Source organism: Anabrus simplex, chromosome 1 (genome assembly GCF_040414725.1).
Source record: "Anabrus simplex isolate iqAnaSimp1 chromosome 1, ASM4041472v1, whole genome shotgun sequence".
Classification (NCBI taxonomy): Eukaryota; Metazoa; Arthropoda; class Insecta; order Orthoptera; family Tettigoniidae; genus Anabrus; species Anabrus simplex.
In genome coordinates this window covers 217,286,761-217,312,554 of record NC_090265.1, presented here as the reverse complement: position 1 = coordinate 217,312,554, position 25,794 = coordinate 217,286,761, and positions in this window count along the sequence as shown.

Below are 25,794 nucleotides of genomic sequence, written 5' to 3'. Positions count from 1 at the left end.
GCTAGGGCTGTACCTTAATTAAGGCCACGGCCGCTTCCTTCCAACTCCTAGCCCTTTCCTATCCCATCGTCGCCATAAGACCTATCTGTGTCGGTGCGACGTAAAGCAAGTTGTAAAATAATAATAATAATAATAATAATAATAATAATAATAATAATAATAATAATAATAATAATAATAATAATAATAATAATAATAATAATAATAATAATCGTACGGACTCAGCTACTGTGTGGATTCACTTTAATTCTGATGCCACATAGGCTGCCTGTACCTCAATTTCGATGCGCGTTTTTACTCTGTCAGATGGCAGACAAACGGATCACTTTTGGACGATCTAGGGCTGAGTGAAAAAGCATTTTGTCGATTAAACCGGAGATCTTTTATTCCCCCACATGGGACAACGTGGAGTGCCGAATGGACTTCTTTCCACCATGGCGTTCAAAATCCGACTATGGTTTGAAACCGTGTATATCGCCGGTTGCCAAAGAGTTTGCCCAGGTACTGTAGGCGTTATGTATTTCTAAATATTGGAAAACTACTCCAAAATATCGCCACTTTTAGATAATTATTTTGTGGTGTCAGTTATTGCAAATATTGTCAACAAGGCTCTCTCTCTCTCTCTCTGTGTGTGTGTGTGTGTGTGTGTGTGTGTCAGTGTCGGTGTCAGAAGTAGAAACTGTACAAGAGCCTTTCAAACAGAACAAAGATGGCCTAGGCCACCATAGCTCAGTTGGTAGAGCAACCAACGCGAAATCGGGAGGTTGTGGGTTCGGATCCCACCGGTGTCCGGCTGGCCATTTTTGTTCTGTACTTAACATTTCTTCAACACGTACTACATGTACGCAACACGACCTAATACGTTGAAAGTCTGTTTCGATTGTAAAAGAGCCTCTCTGAGTTAAAAGAAAATCAGCCAAAATGCTGTACGTACCGGTTTTCCATTGCGCTTCCACATATTTCAAAGCTTAGGTGGAATGGGCTACTTTCCCTCGTCTTTCTCACATTAACCGTGAAATCACTAAGAGAGCTATCGGAGTTAAACTCTGAAAATAACATATAGCAACTGATTTCTGCAGCAGTGGCCAAACCCTCGAGGTTTTTTAAAAGAATGCTATTTGTTTGGGGTGTCGACCTATAGAGATCTTTTGCTCCTACTTGCACCATGTGATACGAACCTACGTGTAATTGGAATGGAGGAAGTGTCGTTAAGGATGACACAAATACCCAGTCCCCACGCCAAGGATATTAATAATTTACAATTAAAAATCACTGACGCAGCCGGGAATCGAACCCGGGGCCGCCGGGTGACAGGGGGACGCGTTGCGCCCTACACCGCGGGGCTGGACAACCCTCGAGCTTAGTCGGTTGTCAACAGAGCACGACAAGAAGGAAGTCTTAAGTTCGTTGTGTGTAGGGAGAAAAGAGTGTATCAAATCATTGTCGGGGCCAAGAATGTGATAGTCTAGCACAGGGATAACACCAGTAGCGCCGATTGGGAATTAGACGTCGGAGAAAGGGGGGTGAGCAAAAATGTACTGGCAACAAAAAGCACCCGGGTTTGTGGGATATAGCGGCCGGGAGGGGGGGGGGGGGTATTATGCAATAAAAAATAATTTAGTATTAGAATACACACTAAGAAATTAACAGACAGCCGGGCAGAGTGGCTCAGACGGTTGAGGCGCTGGCCTTCTTACCCCAAACTTGGCAGGTTCGATCCTGGCTCAGTCTGGTGGTGTTTAAAGGTGCTGACATACGTCAGCCTCGCGTCGGTACACTTGCTTGATGATGATGCTTGTTGTTTTAAGGGGCCTAACATCGAAGGTCATCGGCCCGATGTCGGTACATTTACTGGCACGTAAAAGAACTCCTGCGGGACAAAATGCCGACACGTCGGCGTCTTCAAATACCGTCAAAAGTAGTTAGTGGGACGTAAAAACAATAATAACATTATTATTATTATTACTAACAGACACTAAAGACTCAAAACTGACGAACGTGCGCGGCAAGCGGGTAAATCATACCTCAGTGTCCATGACCTTGGCAAAAAATATACCCTTGCTACCCTTCCTCACAGCACATGCAAAGTCTCCAGTCCTTGCTGTGGCGCTATACAAATCGGTTAGTCGCGACGATTGACAATTTGTGCGTATTTCCGCTAAAAATGTTGTTAATAAAGAAAATAAAGGAAAGAATAGCTGATCAGGCAATACGGCTAGTACATTTTTTAAAATAATACCTAGTTTCAGCCGGCTGACATGGAATAAAAGTGTATTTTCTCCACAAAGTGGAAGTGGGGGTGCGGGGGTGCGCGAGGGACCACCCCCCAAATCTCCACTACTATATAACACAACGTGTTACATGGTGATGGGGACGGAGCCATTCAGTTCGGAGCAAGTACTATAGCGTCTTTACTCTGTTAAACCGAGTACAACTTATAACATAAGGTAACAAACACTGTACTTACACAGAGGTGCCAGCTATTACGGATTTCACCTCACGATTACGGAGTTACTGTCAAAGGGGAAATAATTACGGAAAAGCTTACATTATCACGAAAAAATAATTTTTGACGGAAACAAAAGAAAAGGAAAAATGTTGAGTCCTTTCGAGCCTTTCTCCTAGATCGACTTTATTTCAATGCTTGTGAGTTGGCAACGATACTTATTCGATCGTGACTTCCTTTTGCTACCCATAAGCGTTGTAAAATTAAATGTGAACGAAGGAGCTCAGGCGCTGCTCTTCTCCACTACAAATCCTTCAATAATGTTGTATTTGCTGTGTTAAGTGTACCTGACAGTTGACAGAAATATCTGCACTGCACTGGTATCGCTTATGGTTCAGAAAACGAAAATGTCATCACAGTTGGAAGGATGCTTCAAGAAAAACTACACTCAAAAGCAGCTGCTGCGTGAGAAACAAGCTACAAGGACTGTTTTATCACAGAACCAACAGGTTGCGAGCAAATGTTATTGTGTAATATGATATGCTTTTCGATAGATTGCTAGAGGGAAGGGCAAAAGGGGTGTGTCATTATCAAGAAGGAAGGCGTATGCTTTGGATTCGACTCGAAATTTTTCTTGGGGGCGGAGGGCAATTCCTGATAATCCACTTCAAAGTTGGCACCTCTGCTTACAGTTAATTGTGTGCTTGATATTAGGCATATAAATTTGTTTTTAAAAAAACACATACAAATTGCTTTAAGTCGCAACGGCATAGATAGCTCCTTCCTCTTGACGCATGTCCGTAAACGAGAGCGTAGTCACCGTCACACCATTTTCGTACACTCGTAGAAATCCCATCAACTTCCATGAATAGATAATCAAATTTGAAAAACATACAGGAAATAATAAAACTTACCCCGTCACAGCATGTGTTGAAAATGGTCTCCGTAACCTTGTAGACAAGCGTTGTAATGTGTGATGATACTGCAGTTCACCTTTTTGCAACACTTAGTTACGAAGCCATGAAACGCATTAAACTGATCAATTACTGCTGTTCGGAAGCTTATCGCAGACAGAGACTATGACACCACTCGGCGAACTAAATGGGTTAGGCGGCTATTGCATCACCCACTCGCCCAGCCACGGCACAGGAAAAAGCCGGCAACTTGACTGAGACTCGCACTGTGCTTGAGTTTTAATGAAGCGTGTAGGGTGAACACCGAATGTTTCACGAGAGTTCTTATACATAACGGCATCGTACGTATGGGATGCAAAGTTTTGCTGTGCAATGACAGCTTGATATGCAGTGGAACAGCACGGGAGGAAGACTGTGTCTCCTCGAAGTCGTGATCTTTACAACGAGGGATTGTACAATGGGTTCACGTCCTACAAAATACTTCTAGGGTTTTCGGACAAGGCTGGGGTATTTGAGTACCTCCAAATACCACCGGACGGAGCCGGGATCGAACCCGCCAATTTGTGCTCACAAAGCCAGCGTCTTACTACCTGAGCCACTCAACCCGACAAAAGTGTTTTTGCGTGTCGTAATTCATCGTTGATAACACTCAATGAGTGTTAACTCTGTAAGTGCCAAATGTCGCACTTTCGAAGCATTGTGTTGCTGCCAGGATGCGAACGTCGCAAGCGCAACATATTGCGTAGGTATTAAGAGAATAATTTATTGTGCCGTTTATCTTTTAGTAATTACTTCATACTGAATTTTACATGAAAACTGAAGGTTTACGTATTTTGTACTTCAGTTAATGGTAACAGGAAATGAGCTGTGGCAGGGGTGGTTAACCTGCAAGCTCCGCCTTTCTTTTACGTCCCATGCGGGGTGATAGTAACTGCGTAATAGTTCATAGTTTCAGATGTTCACACCCGCAAAATGCAGAGGATGTACCTTTTGCAACTGTGGGGTCCACGGAAAATGCTTTCACAAATTGCAGCATTTCGAGAAGCCTGGCAGAAAAAGGAGATGATCGACTGATGATTCTGAGTAGTGTTCAACGGACGTGAGAATTGGGCCTGATGCGTACCTTTTGATATTTCCTGTGTTTTCTGTATAATATAAGGTTAAAATGTATGACTTTATATTTAGTGCAAAACGTGAAATATTGAAAAACAACTTGGCGTTTAAAAAATCATCAGCTGTATCTCACCGGACATGGAAGATAACTAGTTTTTGTCTAGAAATGTAACACAGGGCTTTGTGAGGAAACTGGTATAAAGCATGATATACGTTTGGTTTATGTTTTTGTAAATTTTAAACAATATAACTTACTTGCAAAGCATTGCAAAATGCTCCGCCATTGAGGGTAATATACTTGGCACTCGCAGGGTTGTAACAGATATCACTGCTTTCCAATATGTGTAAGAAATTATATAGTGAATTATTGAATTGCCCTTGGATTTAAAAGTATGATGAGAATATCATGCTTTGTATAAAAAGAAAACAACACACGAACGGATAGTGCGAACCAAACTGTAAATACTTTGATGAAGTGCCAACAGCTGAATGCTTGGTCCTCCTACAGACGGATTTCCCAACATACTAATCTTACCGCCCCTAGTGTGAAATGGCTAGACTAGGAATAGCTTGGCGAGACATGACAAAGCTGGCGCCTACCACACAACATTTAAAGTTACTAACAGACCTCTTAATAGTTCTGCTTATAACATCGTGTCATGATACAGACAAAATGACCGGCCGTACGGCCTAGTTGGGTGGTGGCTAATTTCTCCATGGACGTTTTGAGGGGAAGGCTGTCCCATCGGCGTCGTAAAAACCGATAATTTGGTGAAGGTATTTGGATGATACAATTGTAGTGTGGACTAAGGTTACTGTATTTCAAAATTAGAAACAAACGGGCAGTGGTTCCATACATTATTTATTCTAATGATATCATTAAAAGCATTCATTTGAACAGCGTTTATATTTCGAAAAAAATACATTTCTCACCCCCTCGAATCTTCCTAACTCATTTTTAGATTTCATGCTGTTATAGAATTGGGAATATGTACACTATTTTGTGCTTTTGGTACCATCAAGATCGATATATCAGATCTCACTCAGTGCGATGTGGAGAAGAGGCATCTGCAATTAAAAAGTCTGTAATAACTTATAAATTAGTAAGGTCTGCCACTCTTCGACGGGAACAATGATATTTTAAAACAAAACCCTATAGAAAATGTAAAAAAAAAGCCTTACCTACAAAGCAAATATTCAGCCTCAAATACACTTCATCCTTCCAACAAAAACCGACAATGCAGTCTTATCATCTTCCCTAAAATTGCACTCTAAGTTGTCCTTCGGCATCTTCGATGCATTCCGAAATCAAAGAATAAACGACTGGTAAAATATCAACATACTCTTAACTAATTCTGAAATCGATTACCGACCGACACCAACCGATACTAATTGCCCGGTTTCAAATGCTCCCTGACAGATTGTAACGTTCCAGACGTTACAGTGTAATTATGTTAATTTTATTATGTGTAATTAATTCAGGAATTTAACGTCATGATATTTATTTTGGTATGTAATTGTATTATAATTCATGTTTAATCATTTGCTCACTATCATTTCATTACTTTGTAACTACGACTTGTAAACGAGGGCTGAATATCCTAATATTCACTTAGATTCTTGCGACATTCGTTTAAAATTAACTTGCAGTAGATTTCCTCTATCTTGCCACATCACCGAGGAAGAAGGAAGGACAAATTTAGACACCAAGTTCTGGGAAAAGCGAGCACGTGTTCAAGCGTTCTAACGCTAGCTACCGTATTTCGACCAGAATTATTCCAACTGATCATCGCCTATATTTCAAAGGAGCGTCATGTTGCCATGGATACTGAGTGAAAGGACTAATAGAAGAACAGTTGATATCAGGGTTAAGACTCGTCAACTCTAATATCTGTAGTGGGGAGAGACGTGTCATCTGATTGGACCACGTGTAGCGACCTGTAATTAGCGCGAGAGAAGATTATAAAAGGGCGTGTTGGAGCTCTTGACGTCATTCTGATCGATATTATTCTACATTATTCTACTTGATTCTCTACTTGATTCTTCGTCTCGATACTTAGAAATTCTGAATGAGGGGTGTATATAGTACGTACAGCTCGGCTACGAGACCAGTTTGAACCAGTCTAAGTCAATAGGTAGTATTAAACCAGATAGAAATGAAACTTCAGAGCACATTTTCAGTAAAGTTGGAAGGATTCTTAATTGAGTATCCTCTCCATATAACCCAAGGTGGTTCTTCTAACTATGACTTAGGGCTTATCTCCAATATATGGGATAAAGCATAATAGGGAGTGTTAGTTTTGAAGTCATCTTCCAATTAGTGGTGGGTGCAATTTGCAAGGTAGGAATGGTACTTAGCTGCAGATGAAGAGATCTCAAAGACGACCGGTGATGTTCCAGCTACAAGGATGGAAGCTTTCCAAGGACCAGCAGAACAAGACTACATGGTGAGCAAGCGAGTTAAAGATATTGCAAGTTTTCGCGAAGTAGAGTCATTCAATTTTTTGTTAAATTCTTTTTCTATTTTAAATTCAGTTCTCGTTAAACCGTCGTCATTTATATTCAATATAATAAATAGTATTTTTCTAGTTCACTTTAATCAATCTGCCTTAATTAGCCTTTTGATTTCTAATTCTCCTGCTTAATGATTAGTGCACTATCACCCCACCCCTGTGATAAGAGTCCGTCCAAGCTTGATTATAAATTTTTATCTTTAAGTCCTCAACTTAAAGATTGGCGCCCTTAGCTTGAATGGTTGCATTTCTCGTTCGATGATTGTTCTCCGAGAGGGGAAGTCACATAAATGCCGCTCCAACGTGTGGCGAGAAAATCATTAAGTACGGAGCAGTTAATGACAGTAACGATATCAGAATTCGTATTATGGGCAAAATTTGGATATCCACGTTTCATTAGGAGTGTTTGATTGTGGGAAGGGTCATGGCTGATCAGACGAAAGAGGAGAGGATGTTGCGCAGTGGACGGGCGATAAAAGGCAATAATGTATTGAGTTCAGAGGAAGAGTTGTGTAGTCTAGTAGAGGAAATTGAAGATAGAGGTGTAAGTAGTATGGAGAGTGAAGGCAAGCAGAAAGAAGTCAGTATGGAGTCAGATGATAGTAGGATGGGGGGCGAAGCGGAAGTAAACACTAACAATGAAAGTAATAATAATGATCAGTTAATGGGAATGATGCAGTTAATGTTAAGTAAGATAGAGGACAGTAAAACTGAAATAAAAAATGAATTGGAACAAACTAAATCTGAGCTTAAAAGTGAATTAGAACAAACTAACACTAAAATTGAGAATATTAAATATGAACTTAAAGAACAGTTAGAGCAAACTAAAGCTGAATTAAGCAGGGAGATGAGGGAAAATAAGGAGGAAGCGAATCGGAGAATGGACGAACACAGTAGGCAGTTACGCGATCTGGTGGTAAAAAATGAACATTTTAATAAGCGATTAGAGGACCAGGAAAGGGAATATGTACGGCAAGGGAAAGAGGTAGAAGAAAAGTTTGCGGAGCAAAGAAGTGAATTCCTGGAATTAATGGGGAAGGAAAACAACTCTACTAGGGAGGAAGTAATGAGGCAGGTCACTAGTATTGATAAGAGAGTTGAGACTCAAAGAGGGGAAATACGGATATTCAAAGACCACGTCCAACAAGAGATTGACACGGTAAAGCTTAGAATAGAAGATGAGACCCGGGCAAGTGAAGAAAGGTTTGCGATAGCTGAAGAGAATAAGATTGAAATTAGGACATTGAAAGAGAAGCAGGTTAATTTGGAGAGAGAAATTGATAGGGGAGACAGAGATGTAGAATGCCGGATGGAGAAAGCAGAAAATAAGTTAAAACAGGTGGCAAAGGATAAACAGGTTTTCACGGGAAGGCAATGTCTAGGAAATAGCTACATTAGGGAAATTGAACTACCTAAATTTAATGGGAAACAAACGAACCCGCTAGATTTCCTTAAGATGATAGAAAAACGATTTGAAAAGCGTCTAGAGGAAGGGTCTATGGACTGGGAAGACGTTATGGAAAATATTGACCATGCTTTTGTAGGAGAAACTCGGTCTTGGTTCATGGTATATAGGCAAACGATGACGAACCTGAAAGAATTCAGAAATAAGTTTAGAGAGAAATTCTGGAATGAAGCGATACAAGCTCGGGAGAGAGAAAGGGTGGTTTTGGGAGGTACAAACAGCATGAGGGAGTTACTATGACCGAGTACTTCCTGGCACATGTCATGATTTGTCAGAACTTAGATGGTATAACCGAGGGGTCTGATGTAGTAAGACTACTTTTGAGACATTTTCCGGACAGGGTGAGAGAAGCGGCCTGCATCCAAAAAGTTGGTACTATTCAGGAGATGGAGAACCTACTAGGCAGTTTTGATGCTTTAGGTAACCTTAGGAGTAGAACGGAGAATATTCAGAACTTTAGTCATCACAACGGAATGAAACATAACGGTAGAATACAGAATCACGAAGCTCGCAATCAGTTCAGACCTCAGCAGAACAGCAGGAGCGGAGCACCTGAATATAGGACAGGAAATTCCCAACGGAGGCCAGAGCAATGTACTAATGAGTCCAACGTCAATACACAAAGGGAATCTTTAAACTAACTAGAGGCTGTAATGTTAGGTCAGAATTCCAGCCTAGTACGAAGGTAGCGAAGTGTCTTGCCATGAAAGTGTTACCATATGACCTAGATGTTAGAGACGATTTGTTGTATGAACCCGAGCAGAATAATGGAGATTCAAGTAATAAAGTAGTCAATCCCGTTGTTAAATTGAAAGTCTGGGGGGCGTGGGTTAAAGTTTTGATTGATTCTGGTAGCCAAATATCATGTATTAGTTCTCAGTGGTATGAGTCATTAGTGAAACAGGGTATTCAGTTGGAGGAAATGCCTGTTAAGTCTACTTTCATCATTACGGCTGTTGGAAAGAAGTCTAAGCAAATTTGTAAGCAAGTAGCTGTCCCGATCTGTATTAATAATTTTATAAGCGTTCAGATATGTTTGGTAATTCCGCATTTGATATTTGATCTTATCTTGGGATCTGACTGGTTAACGTTAAAATTGGCTCAGTTAAATTACAATGATCTAGTGCTAAATTTGAGGTGGAATAATGAGGATATCAAGGTCAAGTTTGAGGAGGAAATTCAGAGGAAAACGGAAGTTAGTACAGTGTGGAGAATGAGAGAGGTTTCTAAAGTTAATGAAGAGGCTAGTGAGGGCCTGAAGTTGTGCCAGTTGTGGATTAATGAGGATAAAATATGTGGCTTGAAAGAAGCCGTAAGTAGAAATCAGTTGAATGAAATCCAGAAGGACAAGTTATTTGAAGTGTTATGTGAACACGTGGAGATTTTCTCCGAGAAACCTGGTGTTACCCATTTGTACGAACATTCTTTTTCTGTGCTGGATAAGAGTCCATTCAGCGGACCGCGGTATCCGATACCACACAAATATGCCAAAGCCGTAGAGGATCAAATTCAAGCTATGTTAGCAGACGATGTGATTGAATTATCAAACAGTCAATATGTTAATCCCTTAATTGTCGTGCCTAAGTCTGATGGATCAATACGTTTGTGTATTGATGGCAGGGAGATGAACAGACGTATTGGTGCTGATCAGTTGAGATCACAAACCATTGAAGAGTTGATACAGAATTTTCAGGGTAAGAGTTGGTTTTCTACGTTAGATCTTAGGAGTAGTTTTTGGCAGATACCTTTGAGATCAGAAGACAGGCCTCTTACTGCTTTCAGCTATAAGCATAGTTTGTACCAATTTAGGCGTGTTCCTTTTGGGACCCGTACGAGTTCGGCAGCTCTTATTCGCGCATTAAGTATTGCCTTGGGAGATGATACTGGAGATTATGCTACTATTTATATCGATGATTTGGTTATAGGATCTAGTACCTTTGAAGAGCACTTGGACCACTTGGAGAGGGTTTTTTCTAAATTAGAGTATGCTGGTTTTACTCTGAAACTTGACAAATGTGTTTTCAGTAGACGAGAGGTGACTTTTTTGGGGCACCGTGTATCGGCAATGGGAGTGACGCCTGAGAGCACAAGAATTGAAAAAATATTGAATACTACGACACCTAGAAATATTAAGGAGCTCAGATCGTATATTGGTGTATGCAATTTTTTCAGACGATTTGTAGTGAGAGTGTTAGGTTTGCCTGAGGAACCACCTCGTAATGCTGAATTTTACGTCCGGCTGGCACGGGAGAACCTGATTAAATCTGGAGATAAACGTAAAAGGCAGCAGAAACGTAAGGTACTGGATAACTTTGAGGTAGGTGATATGGTTTTGGTGAGAGTTCCTATGTTGTCAAATAGTGAGGATAAGGTAACAAAGAAATTTTTTCTTTTATATCAAGGCCCTTACAAAGTACATAGAAAACTAGGACCCTGTGCTTACAAGTTAGCGGATGGCGAGAGCGTAATGAATGGTTCATATAACATTAGTAGTTTACGGAGATACCTGTCGTGTGAGGTGGCTGAACCGGATTGTGAGATATAGGTCAGTAACTCGGGGAAGTTGCTACTTGTTATGTCAGACTACGAGCGGAATGAGTTTACGTCTCAATTGTGGTGGTATTTCCTAGTTGTGTTTGTAAACAAGGGAGGTGTTTGTGTGGCGGTAGATTTACGCTCGTTCATTGACGATAGATCATCTGTTTTCCGTATGTGAGGCCATGAAATTTTATATATTTGTTTTCTGAGATGTTACAGAAGGCTAATTAAAGCTGACGACGGCAAATAATTAATTTTCCCGTATGTGCATTTCTAACTTGCAATAATTTTACCGTGAGCTTAAATCACGTGTGTATTCGTGTGGAGTGTATTGCATCCTGCTTCAAGATAAGGTTGAAACATTCGAAAGAGTGATAAAAGTGTAAATTGTTTGTATCATTTGTTTTCCATGGTTCTAATGTAAAAGATTGGAAGAGAACGTGTTACTGCTATCTAGCAAAGAATGTCGGAGAGATGGGGAGTAAAAGGACAAATAGACACTCGGCAGAGTCTGTAATCTGAATTGTATATATATTATGTTATATTCTCTAGGATAATCTTGTTTTTTACAAAAATGGAAAGTTGCTTGTGTTGGGCATAATTTAGTATCTAAACCTCAAGATGAACTGAAATAACAGACATTCGCAATGGTAAGCAGTCTAAGAGAGATATGGAAACAGTGAGATATAATTAATTGTATGAAAATAATGTCGCTCGTTATGGGCAGGTAATAGAGGTATTTCAAGTCAATGTGGTAGTAAGTGTGTGAGTTCTCAACTCATGTGATATTTGTTAAGAACTCATGGGGGCGTATGTAACGTTCCAGACGTTACAGTGTAATTATGTTAATTTTATTATGTGTAATTAATTCAGGAATTTAACGTCATGATATTTATTTTGGTATGTAATTGTATTATAATTCATGTTTAATCATTTGCTCACTATCATTTCATTACTTTGTAACTACGACTTGTAAACGAGGGCTGAATATCCTAATATTCACTTAGATTCTTGCGACATTCGTTTAAAATTAACTTGCAGTAGATTTCCTCTATCTTGCCACATCACCGAGGAAGAAGGAAGGACAAATTTAGACACCAAGTTCTGGGAAAAGCGAGCACGTGTTCAAGCGTTCTAACGCTAGCTACCGTATTTCGACCAGAATTATTCCAACTGATCATCGCCTATATTTCAAAGGAGCGTCATGTTGCCATGGATACTGAGTGAAAGGACTAATAGAAGAACAGTTGATATCAGGGTTAAGACTCGTCAACTCTAATATCTGGAGTGGGGAGAGACGTGTCATCTGATTGGACCACGTGTAGCGACCTGTAATTAGCGCGAGAGAAGGTTATAAAAGGGCGTGTTGGAGCTCTTGGCGTCATTCTGATCGATATTATTCTACATTATTCTACTTGTTTCTCTACTTGATTCTTCGTCTCGATACTTAGAAATTCTGAATGAGGGGTGTATATAGTACGTACAGCTCGGCTACGAGACCGGTTTGAACCAGTCTAAGTCAATAGGTAGTATTAAACCAGATAGAAATGAAACTTCAGAGCACATTTTCAGTAAAGTTGGAAGGATTCTTAATTGAGTATCCTCTCCATATAACCCAAGGTGGTTCTTCTAACTATGACTTAGGGCTTATCTCCAATATATGGGATAAAGCATAATAGGGAGTGTTAGTTTTGAAGTCATCTTCCAATTAGTGGTGGGTGCAATTTGCAAGGTAGGAATGGTACTTAGCTGCAGATGAAGAGATCTCAAAGACGACCGGTGATGTTCCAGCTACAAGGATGGAAGCTTTCCAAGGACCAGCAGAACAAGACTACATGGTGAGCAAGCGAGTTAAAGATATTGCAAGTTTTCGCGAAGTAGAGTCATTCATTTTTTTGTTAAATTCATTTTCTATTTTAAATTCAGTTCTCGTTAAACCGTCGTCATTTATATTCAATATAATAAATAGTATTTTTCTAGTTCACTTTAATCAATCTGCCTTAATTAGCTTTTGATTTCTAATTCTCCTGCTTAATGATTAGTGCACTATCACCCCACCCCTGTGATAAGAGTCCGTCCAAGCTTGATTATAAATTTTTATCTTTAAGTCCTCAACTTAAAGATTGGCGCCCTTAGCTTGAATGGTTGCATTTCTCGTTCGATGATTGTTCTCCGAGAGGGGAAGTCACAAGATGATTCACAAATACAGAGACCGGGGTATTTACCTGTTTTCTGAACGCTTAACTGGGTATTGAAAATACTGTATTTTAAAAAACCGGTGGTACCTGAGTAATCCGGAGGATTTGGTAACCCTAGTGTGGACAGAAGATCTTAAGAAATCTTCTCACTTCCTGAACCCCCTAAATCAGCAGCGTGCTTCAGTTAAATTCACTATGGAGATGAAGCCGGAAGGGTGCTTATCTTTCTTGGACGTTCTGGTAGGGAAGATGCCAGACGGCTCCCTAGCGCATACTGTCTACCACAGCCTACCCACTCAACTCGCTATTTTCATGCAGATTATCACCACAATTCAGCACAAAAATAGGATATTCTCGCGACACTCATCACAAGGGCGAAACGAATTTGTGTGTCATGTACGTACTATCCAGAAGGAGATGGACACACTTTAAGTCACGTCGAGTATAATAGTAGTTACAGCGATGCTCGGATTTACAGGACTCTAAGAATAAGCAACCATCACAAAATTAAGTGAGAGGCAATGTCTATAATACTCTACAGATAGACCTGCTAAAATCCTCTGCAAGAATGGACTAAAACTTTTTTGTTTGGACTGCCACAATTATTGCGCGTCGTTTAGGTACAAACAAGGACAAACTGTGCTCATTACTACACCCTGAGATTTACGGGATTCCCTGGTCTTGCGGCAAGGCATATATCGGACATGCTTACATCAAGGAACACGGAAGACGTATGTCTCGACCAGATAGATAAACTGGGAATGGCAGAGGACGCTCAATCTTCGGGCTGTGATATCATGTTTGTTTGAGTTCTTATCCAAATAAATTACTGTACGTCTAGCATCATATCGGAAGAGGAGGAAGCAGCTGATTAATTTGATTGATTAATGATTTGTTTATCCTGACAAGATTAAGGCCAGATGGCCTTATCTTGCATCTGACTAGTGTAATGTACTATTTACACCAAGTTGTTCACGACTATACAGCGTGCATCACTCAAAACTTTCATCCCAAATATTTCTGAAATGGAAGGTGCCACTGATGTTCCGTTTTCTCAGAAATGAAGTGCAACTAAGGGCTCTCAATTGTACCCCATACACAGATGTTAATAATTATTAGAATGTGTATTACTTTACTTCATTAAGTTACATTTATCAATTGAATAAATAAATAAATAAATAAATAAATAAATAAATAAATAAATAAATAAATAAATAAATAAATAAATAAATCTTCATTGTAGACTGTTATACCTTTCTGCGTTCAGTCTGCAAGCCTCTGTGAATTAACGATGCATCTCCACAGTCCTCTATTTCCTACTAGCTCTGTGACTTCGTTTAGTTAGAAGCGGTACTCTTATAATTAACTCATTAAAAACTGAGTCTAACCATCGTCATCCTGGTCTCCCTCTACTTCTCTTATCCTTCACGGCTGAATCCGGTATTCTCTTTAGTAATACAGAGAACTTCCGATAACTTCAACAATGATACTGCCTATATGTTAAGCAATATTAATAGCTAGTTGCTAGCCTTTAAAAATGAGGGTAGGTACAGTACTTCTCTTCCTTGTCACGTGACAATTTGCTTTATGTCGCATCAACACAGATAGGTCTTACGGCGACGATGGGATAGGAAAGGCCTAGGAGTAGGAATTAAGGTGCATCCCCAAGATTTGCTTGGTGTGAACATGGGAAACCACGGAAAACCATCTTCAGGGCTGCCGACTGTGAGGTTCGAACCCACTATCTCCCCGATACAAGCTCATAGCTGCGCGCCCCTAACCGCATGGCCAACTCTCCCGGTTCTTCCTGGTCCTTCCTTCCTATGCATGAAGCGGTAACATATAATAATACAAACTCTTGGATCCATTCCTATTTGTACCGGGCTGAGTGGCTCAGACGGTTGAGACACTGACCTTCTGACCCCAACTTGGCAGGTTCGATCCTCGTTCAGTCCGGTGGTATTTGAAGGTTTCAAATACGTCAGCCCCGTGTCGGTAGATTTACTGGCACGCAAACGAACTCCCGCGGGACTAAATTGCCACACCTCGGCCTCTCCGGAAACCGTAAAAGTAGTTTTTGGGATGTAAAGCCAGTAACATTAAGTTATTATTTAATTATTTTACCTCGACTGTTTACATTCTTTTAATCTTTTCTGTGCCCCTTTTCTCTTCGACCTCGTTTCGATTCTATTCTATGCTGCCACCTCTATCCATGCCCAGGTCCATGGATGAGTGGTCAGTCTATTGATCTACATGCTCGGGACTCCTGGTTCGATTTCCGGCCTGGTCGTGTGATTTTAATCGAAAACTAGTAATTCCTTTGGCTTAGGGATTGAGTTTTAGTGCTATCTCCAACATTTCTGGAACTCATGCTTCACGCACGACACTATCCTTCACCACACTAACACGCAGTTTCCCATACGCTACAGAAGCCACCCACACTCATCGGAGGACTGCATTTGGCTGTAATATTAACAGGAAATTATTATTATTATTATTATTATTATTCTCTTTATCCGTCTTTCCTGCCTTTCCTTGTGAAACCTAGTGTTTACAGTGCACTATGTCTTCTTCTTTTTTTCTAGTTGCTTTACGTCGCACCGACACAGATAGGTCTTATGGCGACGATGGGACAGGAAAGGGCTAGGAGTGAGAAGGAAGCGGCCGTGGCCTTAATTAAGGTACAGCCCCAGCATTTGCCTGGTGTGAAAATGGGAAACCACGGAAAACCATTTTCAGAACTGCCGATAGTGGGGTTCGAACCTACTATCTCCCGAATACTGGATACTGGCCGCACTTAAGCGACTGCAGCTATCGAGCTCAGTACTATGTCTTCTAGTGTCAGCTAGAACAAATTTGTTACTTTTATCGACCTGTCTCAGGCTCGTCCCTGACTTTGAGAGTATGAAAGTGACTGAGGTATGAGCGATGTTATGCAGCAGTTCCTGTTTTGAATGGTATGAAAATGTCGCTCGTACGGTCGGTTGATGCTTGAATTTCAGCGGGCTTTGCAGACTGATATGTAATAGCAAGTTCTGGTTCGATGAGGAAAGCAACGGGAAACTACCTCACTCTTCATTTCCCTTATACGCCTCTTCAGTCACGCCTAAGCTATCTGTGACATCTGATGGCGGAGCTGTTGAGGATCCAACCAGTCTTCGGACTCAATACTCAACATAAATACCATCAGTCTTTCACTGCTCTTGATTTTTTCATCAATACTCTTTCCCTTTCTTTTGTTAGCCTTGTGATCTTGTTACTTTCTACCTCCCAACTCAATCCAGAGGAAACAACAGACATCACCAAAGATTGAGACATGAACTTCTCGGAATATAAGAGCACACAATGAACCATCTAGTGACAAACGAGATAATTATTTTAGGGCCCTCTGAACCGAAGGGCAAGAAATTAACAACTCACTTCGGGTGGTAAACATGAACGTTAACAGAGCTACCGATATTGAGACCTCGGCAAAATTATTGCAACCCCTGTTGGAAAAGATCTGGAATGAAGAAAAGCTACCAGCTGAATGGAAGAAAGGCTTGATTTTTAAGATACCAAAGAAAGGGGATGTTACTAAGTGTGATAACTGGAGGGAAATTACATTGTTGTCTGTACCAAGTACAGGATCATTTCAGGGCGAGATGTTGTGGAATTGCGCCTTAGAAGGGAACAGGCTGGTTTTCGTAATCACCGTAGCTATGTCGATCTCATAGACACTCTGAGAATTATCTAGGAACAAAGTACAGAATGGTAGAACACCCTCTACTTTAATTTATTTTGAGAAGACCTTCGACTCTGTAAAGAGAAGAGTTATGTGGCAAACACTTGAATAATGTGATATACCACGAAAGATCCTGTATCTTATAAAGGATATGTACGAGGGTTATACATGTCAGGTTCTGCATATGGGAGATCTTACTGAGCCAATAGATGTGACCTAGGGAGTTCGACAGGGCTGCATTCTTTCTCCGACACTTTTCCTACTTGTGTTGGATAGTGTCTTGAGGAAAGCGTATTGAGGTCGGAAAAGGGGGATCCAGTGGGGCTTACAAGATAGGTTAGAAGACCTTGTTTCTGCAAATGACATCTCAACGGTTCAGATATATGGAAGAGAAGATTAAGCGGTTGAAGGAGGAGGCATAGGATGCTGGACTTAAATATTAATAAGACCGAGGAGATGAGGGTCAATTGCAAGATTGATGATAAATTGTCTACAGATGATAAAGAGATAGAACAAGTAGACTCCTTCGCATTCTTGCGAGTATGGTTACTACAACTGGAGGAGCAGAAGAAGACATTAAGAGTCGTATCAGGAAAGCAAATGGTGCTTTTGTTCGATTGTATACTATATGAAGAAACAAGAACACTTTTAGAAAGACTAAGCTACGACTTTTTAACACAAATGTTAAGCCCGTTCTGCTTTACAGCTGTGGAACGTGGAAAGTTACCCATAAGACAACTAAACAACTGCAAGCCTTTGTGAATCGCTGTCTAAAACATATCAACAAAAGATGGCCGGACATTATTTATTTCAAATGAAGACCTATGGGAAGAAACTAATCAGCAGCCAACTGAAATACAGATAAGGGAGAGAAAATGGCGTTGGATAGGACATACTTTAAGGCAACCCGCCGGAGCCATTGAAAAGACAGCGCTCGACTGGAACCCCCAAGGTGCTAGAAAGCGTGGACGTCCGAAGAAGACCTGGAAAAAGACGATCGAAGTGGAATTCGGAAAAGCTTGGAACGAAGTGAAGAGATTAGTCAACAGTAGGAACAGATGGGAAGTGTTTCACGGAAGCTCTATGCTCCAAGAGGAGCAACAGGTAATAAGTCAAGTAAGTCAACAGAGCTACCTTACATTACCGCCCTCCTGATTACTGAATTAGCCAGCCGTATGATGTAGCGTTTCTGAAGTCCGCGGGTTCGATTCCCAGCCAGTCCAGGATTTTAATTCTGGGCTGAGGGCTGGAACGGGGTTAACTCAGCTTCGTGAGACCAACTGAGGGGTTATTGATATGACAGGCGGCGGACTTAATAAAGAAAACCAGTCAATACGGCCGAGAATGTCAGCACACTGACAACATGGCACTAGCTGTCATCATTGTAGACCAGAGGTGCTCACGCTGGGCATTCCCCCAGCAGGCGATGAGCGTATGCTATTCAGGCAGTGACGTTGTGGCCACGTTACAGGCCGTGAAGGTTGGGCGAAGTTCTCTGTCTCTCTTGATAACGGCGGCAATGATCGAGTTTGAAATGGAGGCTGAAAATAATGAAAGAGGGCAGATATCCACGCCATTTTCAATTTAGGTTGTAAGAAATAAGTTATGTTCATTGCCGTTTATGCATTTTGACCGGATACAATAACATGTTAGGCCTACAACCTAATATTTTCTAATGTACGTAATGAATTACAATTTTCACTATTACATTTTAAGAGGTGTTTTAGAAATATTTCTAATATAATGCATAGTTACGGTGGATAAGTTGTAGCTTGTGGTTGTTTGGGTTTGAATTATCTGATAAACTCACCAATACTCGAATCATGCTTACTGGGAATAAAATCAGTTAGGTTATTTATCTGAAGGCATACTGTATATCTATTTGGTAGATGCATTTCAATTGCTGTTGTACTTTAATCTTGGATAGTAAATATCTATGTCCTCAGTCATGATAAAACTCCCTCGTCATTTAGAGGCTAGCTATTATCATCGGATGCCTGATAAGTTTTAAATACTATTTTCAGAAATTCGGTGAACAGGGAAAGTCACACAACACTGTTCAAATTCAGGCACTAAACTTGTTGAATTATGTAATAATATTACTTTTTGCTAAATGAATAACAGGGATTTTACCTTTTTAAAATTGAAATTAATTTTCATCCCACGAATTGTAAATCGTAGATTGTACGCTTAAACCCTGCACATTTGTAGGAATTGTAGCACAACAATTATAAAGTGGGAGTTTTCTTTGAATTAGTAAATATAAGAAAATAAAACTGACTGTTATATCGAGTTCAGTATAAATCAAACCGGAATATCTTAAAAAGGTCAGGGTTTTTTTACTTGCGATTATAGCGTTTTATTTTAATACTATATCCCAATGAACAATAGTAGAGGAGAGCTTCGTAAAACCAACAGATTTCTTGAATCTATTTTCTAAGAAGCCTCGCAAGTTGAATTTTATATTGTAATCTGAACATACCATTCGCCCTAAAACTTGATCATATTATTCTTGTTCTGTATTTGAATGTACCGGTACTGCAATCTGAATATCAAAATAATTTACTTGTATCAGTGTCCTTATGACTCTCGCGCATGCGCGCACCACACACGCACAAGCACCTTCATTTTATCATCATTTTGTAACTATAAACCCCCCCACCTATCGGCCGATCCAGGCTACGCTACTGTATTTATGTCACTTTTGAAGTTGTTTTATTCTCATATGGTTGAGAACCAAGGCTACTAACCTTGGTTGAGTTCCGATATTTTAACAACATGACAACAAAATATAAAACAGTTTTGTTGTAAAGCACACAAAAACATCACGTAAAAAATATAATATACTCACTGTTTTCAACGGCAATACTTGTATATTACCTGCTCCTGGTATGCGAATCGATTTAAATCATTGTCTTCTTACGACACATTAAAGAATGTACCCCAAAACAACCTCCAACGTCATTTACAACTCTCTCCATTGTTTCTAGAACTAACCACTGACATTATTCTGACAACAATCTTGATGCTATTGATAACACGCCTCGCACACTAGTCCAAATGTATGAAATGTTTCTTAGAATTCTGTCGATTCAGCGCTATACTTTACACACAGCGGACGCCAGAAACAAAATTACATTAAGATTTCGTAGAACGATTTGTTTGAAGTAAGAAAGACACCTTTCCTGCACACAGCAGATATGCTTGTGACGTCACAACGAAGATAAAACTTATCTAGCACTTTCTCGTGCATTCCCTTTATACGAGAGGAACAATGGATAATAATCTCTTTATAGATCAATAAAATCAATAGTGACATGAATTCTAACGAGTAATTACTGATATGCAGTATCATGTTTAGTTGTGCTGTTTGGTGCAGTTTCTCATAGACTTGGCTTGGCATTCTTTCGAAGGGATAAAATGCAATTATCTTTCCCAAACGTGTGTCGAGTCCGTAGCCCGAAGGCTGTTTGGCACCCCAACAGCTGCACCATCCCCAGTATAGGCATCACTGAAGAGGTGTTTCAGGGAAATGAAAGTTGATCGAGTTAATCCTTGCTTTCCCCACGAAGCCAGAAGATACAATAATTGCACACCAGTCAGCCAAGCCCATTAGGGATATTCCATGTCGAATTGGACAAAAACTTCAAAGAAATTCGAAAATTTTGAAGTAGACGTAGAAAAATCCGCCTCTGTGGTGTAGTGGTTAGTGTGATTAGCTGCCAACCCCGGAGGCCCGGGCTCGATTTCCGGCTCTGCCACGAAACGTGAAAAGTTGTAGGTCTACGAGGACTGTAACGGAGTCCACTCAGCTTCGGGAGGTCAACCGAGTAGAGGGGGTTCGATTCCCCTCTCAGCAATCCTCGAAGTGATTTTCCGTGGTTTTCCGCTTCACTTCCAAGCAAATGCCGGGAAAGTACCTAACTTAAGCTCACAGCCGCTTCCTTTCCTCTTCCTTGTCTATCCCTTCCAATCTACCCATTCCCCCAGCGTAGCAGATGAGACCTCCTGGGCGAGCTAAAGTTTCACGTTCCAGAACACTGCCCTTGAGGCGGTAGATGTGGGATCCCTCGCTGAATCCGAGGGAAAAACGAACCCCGGGAAGGTAAACGGATTAAGAAAGAAAAGAAAGAAAGAAAGATGTAGAAAGCGCTATGATTAACCTTATGTTAAAAACTGTAATAGCGCTCACAGAAAAGGTCGCCAAGCGATTTAGCCATGCGATTAGTGTCGCGCAGCTGTGAGCTTGCATTCGGGAGATGGTAGGTTCGAATCCCACCGTCGGGAGCTCTGAAAATTGGTTTCCGTATTTTCCAATTTCACACGAAGCAAATGCTGGGGTTGTACCTTAATTAATACCACGGTAGCTACCTTCCTAATCCTAGCCCTTTCCCAACCTTGTGTCGCCGAAAACCTTCGATATGTTAGCAGGACGTTAAACCACTAGCAAAAAAAAAGGAAAATTGTTAAAATTATGGTACCGGTATAATATTAGTATTCGTAACTTTCGAGATCCATGTTTCACACACACACACACACACACACACACACACACACACACACACACACACACACACACACACGCACGCACGCACACACGCACAGAGAGAGAGAGAGAGAGAGAGAGAGAGAGAGAGAGAGAGAGAGAGAGAGAGTTTTTAATGATATGTTCAAAAATCATGCGGGTCGTTCACAACATTATGGACATAATCGTTAAAATGTTAATTTTATTTTTATTTTTATTCGAAATTGGATAAAAGTCTGAATGCATCATTGGTTTTTAGTTTCAGCAGTTGAGGAAATTTTCATTGTCAAATTTATGGCGCTGTGAACGATATACGAATAAAAAATCAATGAAGAATTGCGATTGAGAGAAATTGCGCTAGATTTAGGTCTCACACTGTTTATTCACTTGAAAACTTTATATTCTCTCAGAGGAAACAGTAATTGAGCTCATACGAGCAGCTCGGAGCTACCCAACAATGGGCAACCACACACCACGTATTTGCTGTTCATGCATGGTTGTATGAATTTAAATCACGGGCTTCGAAAACTAAACACTCATTCATATAATTACAGGGAGACTGCCTAAGTTTTATAAACGCAGTCCATATCTTGATTTGAAGAGGAAACCGTAGTGACTTTCAAAATATCTTTTAATGTGAGTAAACAGTTCAAATTTAATAAATACCTTTCTAGAACATGTTAATAAATAATACATTCTTAAGGCAGTTATTACAGTGTTGTGTTCTATATTGTATTATTTATACAACTGTAAAGGTTCTACCTTTAATACAGTAGTTTCTATATACTCGTAATATTTCTGTAAAATGTTTACTTTCGCAAAAAATTTCCATATTCAATATATTTAACACATTGAAGACTGTTGAGCAAAGGAAGCTGATATTGTGCAGACATGAACATCTCCAACTACGTTATTTTTTTAAAGATATCATTTAAGAAACAAATTTCGAAGGGGGCTGTGTTGGGGCGATGGTCGTAAGTTTTGACGTAGAATACGTACCACGTGGTGGGTAATGTAGAACTACTACTACTACTACTACTACTAAAATGTTTTAATTGTGTACCTTGAATGGGTGCGGTGATTGACGTGGATCTGTCCCATCATTTGTCTTAGTGGAGGAGAAGGGAAAAGCATGGAAAACCATTCTCATAACAGCCGACGGTGGGGACCAACACCTTCGCCTCCCGAATGCAGAGCTGCATGTTGTATAACACTTCTAGTAGCTGCTGTTGAGCCAAAGCTCACTCTTCTCAGTGTACTGTCGAAATAAAATATCTAGTCAGTATGCGTTTGACATTTTTTTCGACATAAAATGTCTTAGAGGTGGGGTCGTCCGATAATTTGTATATCGAAATAGTGTCACGTAACATCTTGTGTGACGTGGTTGTTACCTAGCAATAGTACCTTGAGAGCTGCACAGGCCGTGAATCTGTATAAAGAGAGCTGTATGGGCCGTGAATCTGTATAAAGAGAGCTGCACAGGCCATGGATCTGTATAAAGAGAGTTGTATGGGCCGTGAATCTGTATAAAGAGAGCTGTATGGGCCGTGAATCTGTATAAAGAGAGCTGCACAGGCCGTGAATCTGTATAAAGAGAGCTGCACAGGCCATGGATCTGTATAAAGAGAGCTGCACAGGCCATGGATCTGTATAAAGAGAGCTGTATGGGCCGTGAATCTGTATAAAGAGAGCTGTATGGGCCGTGAATCTGTATAAAGAGAGCTGTATGGGCCGTGAATCTGTATAAAGAGAGCTGTACGGGCCGTGAATCTGTATAAAGAGAGCTGTATGGGCCGTGAATCTGTATAAAGAGAGCTGTATGGGCCGTGAATCTGTATAAAGACAGCTGCACAGGCCATGGATCTGTATAAAGAGAGCTGTATGGGCCGTGAATCTGTATAAAGAGAGCTGCACAGGCCATGGATCTGTATAAAGAGAGCTGCATAAGCCGTGGATCTGTATGTCATGGCCATCCATCTATACTTCACATCACAGCCTGTACGGTTGCTAGGTAACATCGCGTCAAACATGTTATTGAAAGACATATTTATGATCATTTGAGTTTTCAAAAGGGAAATTTAATAACATTTTTATTCCATTGAAAGTAGGCCTCCATCAAGACGTTTGCTTTGATACTTCTCTTCTTCCTGACCATTTGCCAATTACTTGAGATCGGCCCTTCATGTGGATTAAGTCCAATTTTACGGCCCGAAGCCGTGAAGGGTGTATTTTTAAAATAACGGATACTTGGCCTTCTTTTATACCGGAAGAAAGAGATCAAATCAAGATCAGCAATAAATAATGCAAACAAATATGAAACTGCAAAGGGCCACAGAGAACAAGGTAGAGAGTGCGTCACGGCAAGCTACTGCGAGGGAGAGGCACGATTTATGTGTCTCAGAATCTGGGGAACAATATGAGGGATGGAAAAAAAAAAATAATCATACACATGCTAAGTGATTGCCCCGTCAGCTAGTTAATTTATAAATCTGTTATAGTATTCAGGATCCTTGTGGTCGCCGCTCATTCCACGCAAATTAATGAATAAAAAGTAACTGCATTTTACTCTTAGTATTATCAATACCGTAAGTTATTGTTTACAAATTCATTGAAGGTATATAAAGTCACCTTTATTGTTTATATTGTGATGGATGACAACATGAAGCACAATACAAGAAATTGATGAGCAAAGAACACAACACTGTTTGACGATAAAATTGTGATTTGAGGAATGGATGAGAGAACAGACTGATGCAATTAATGATAAGTTAGAAGAATGAAGAATCAGTGTGAGAAAGAGCAAGATAAATGTGACTGCAAGATAGGAAGAAGAAGAAGAAAGATTAGATGAGCAGTAGATCTGATATGAGAATCCAGTGAAAGATACAAGGCTGGAGCGTGGAAGTCTCATATCACAGCTAGACTTTTACTGATTTCTTAACACCAGATGTCATCAGTAAAAGTACGGAAATAAACTCTCCTGATGACGGTGGTAAAGATATCTCGCTTCACAATACCTGAGTCATGTACAGGTGCTAATGTTGCTGCAACGCTATACATCGTGCAAGAAAGTGCCTGAAGCAAGTACTCATAAAGCTGAATTTTAAAAAAATGTGAATAGTTTTGTTATGTGTTGGCTTTAACTGAGGTACAGCCACAGCAGTTGTCTGGTGTGAAAATAGGAAACCACGTAAACCATCTTCAGGGCTGCCGACAGTGGAGCTCGAACCCACTATATCTCGAATCGTTGATACTGGCGCTCTTATAATGTATAATTATATGACAAAACAAAATAATCATTATCTTCAAACAAATGTCCATGTTCTGTTCGCATTCGGAAAGTCGCGCTGATCACCGATGAAGTCGGACTGAGTAGCTCAGACGGTAGAGCGCTGGCCTTCCGAGCTCGAGTTGGTGGGATCGATCCCGGCTGTATCCGGTGGCATTTGAAAGTGCTCAATTATGTCAGCCTCGTGCCGGTAGATTTACTGGTACGTAAAGGAACTCCTGCGGAATAATATTCCGTCACCTCGGCATTACCTAAAACCATAAAAAAGCAGTTAGTGAATCGTAATACCAATACAATTATTATCTACTATGCTACTTAATGGTTCTACAATCGCAGCTACAGATGCAGTTCTGCCACACTCACATACGAAATCAGCACATATGCTACAGTCGGAAATACTGTAGATTCTGTTGAAAGCAAAATAGATTTTACGGGGCTGGTCTAAGTCTCGTGGTGTGTTAATAATGCAAGACATGCCATGGTAAATAGATTTGCACATTCTTCTTTTCCAGAGGCCAGTTACTTGAAATAATGTTTCATCTAGTATCTGTGCTATTTTAAGCGGCGAATGTCTGGAGTGGAGCCTATTTCTATCGCAGTCAGGGTAAGCATTCAAGAGCGGCGATACTTGCGATTTGACACTCCTGCTACTTGAAGTAGGGATTACGCCTTTGCCAAGAAACTCCTCTGGACATATATTATTGCTAGATATACAAATATTTCCAGTTGATATTTTGAACCTTTTGGTCTATTCCTCCATAATAGTGCATGCTTACTCACGCCTCCGGAAGACAAACAATAGTAATCTATATCCAAGCCACAGCTATTTTTGGTGACTAATCCTTGTTTTAGATTTCCCAGTATTTCATCTGGGAACGTATTTATTTTCCTTTTCCCAAGGCACATCACCGATTACCACTACGGTTAAGTTATACACACTACATCATACATCGCAGTGTTACGAATGTGTTGTTGTTCGGGGTACAAGCCTATATAGTCTGATTTAATGCACCTCTTTGTGCCCCCCCCCCCACACCAATTACACACTAAGTCTACTGAAATCTGTTTG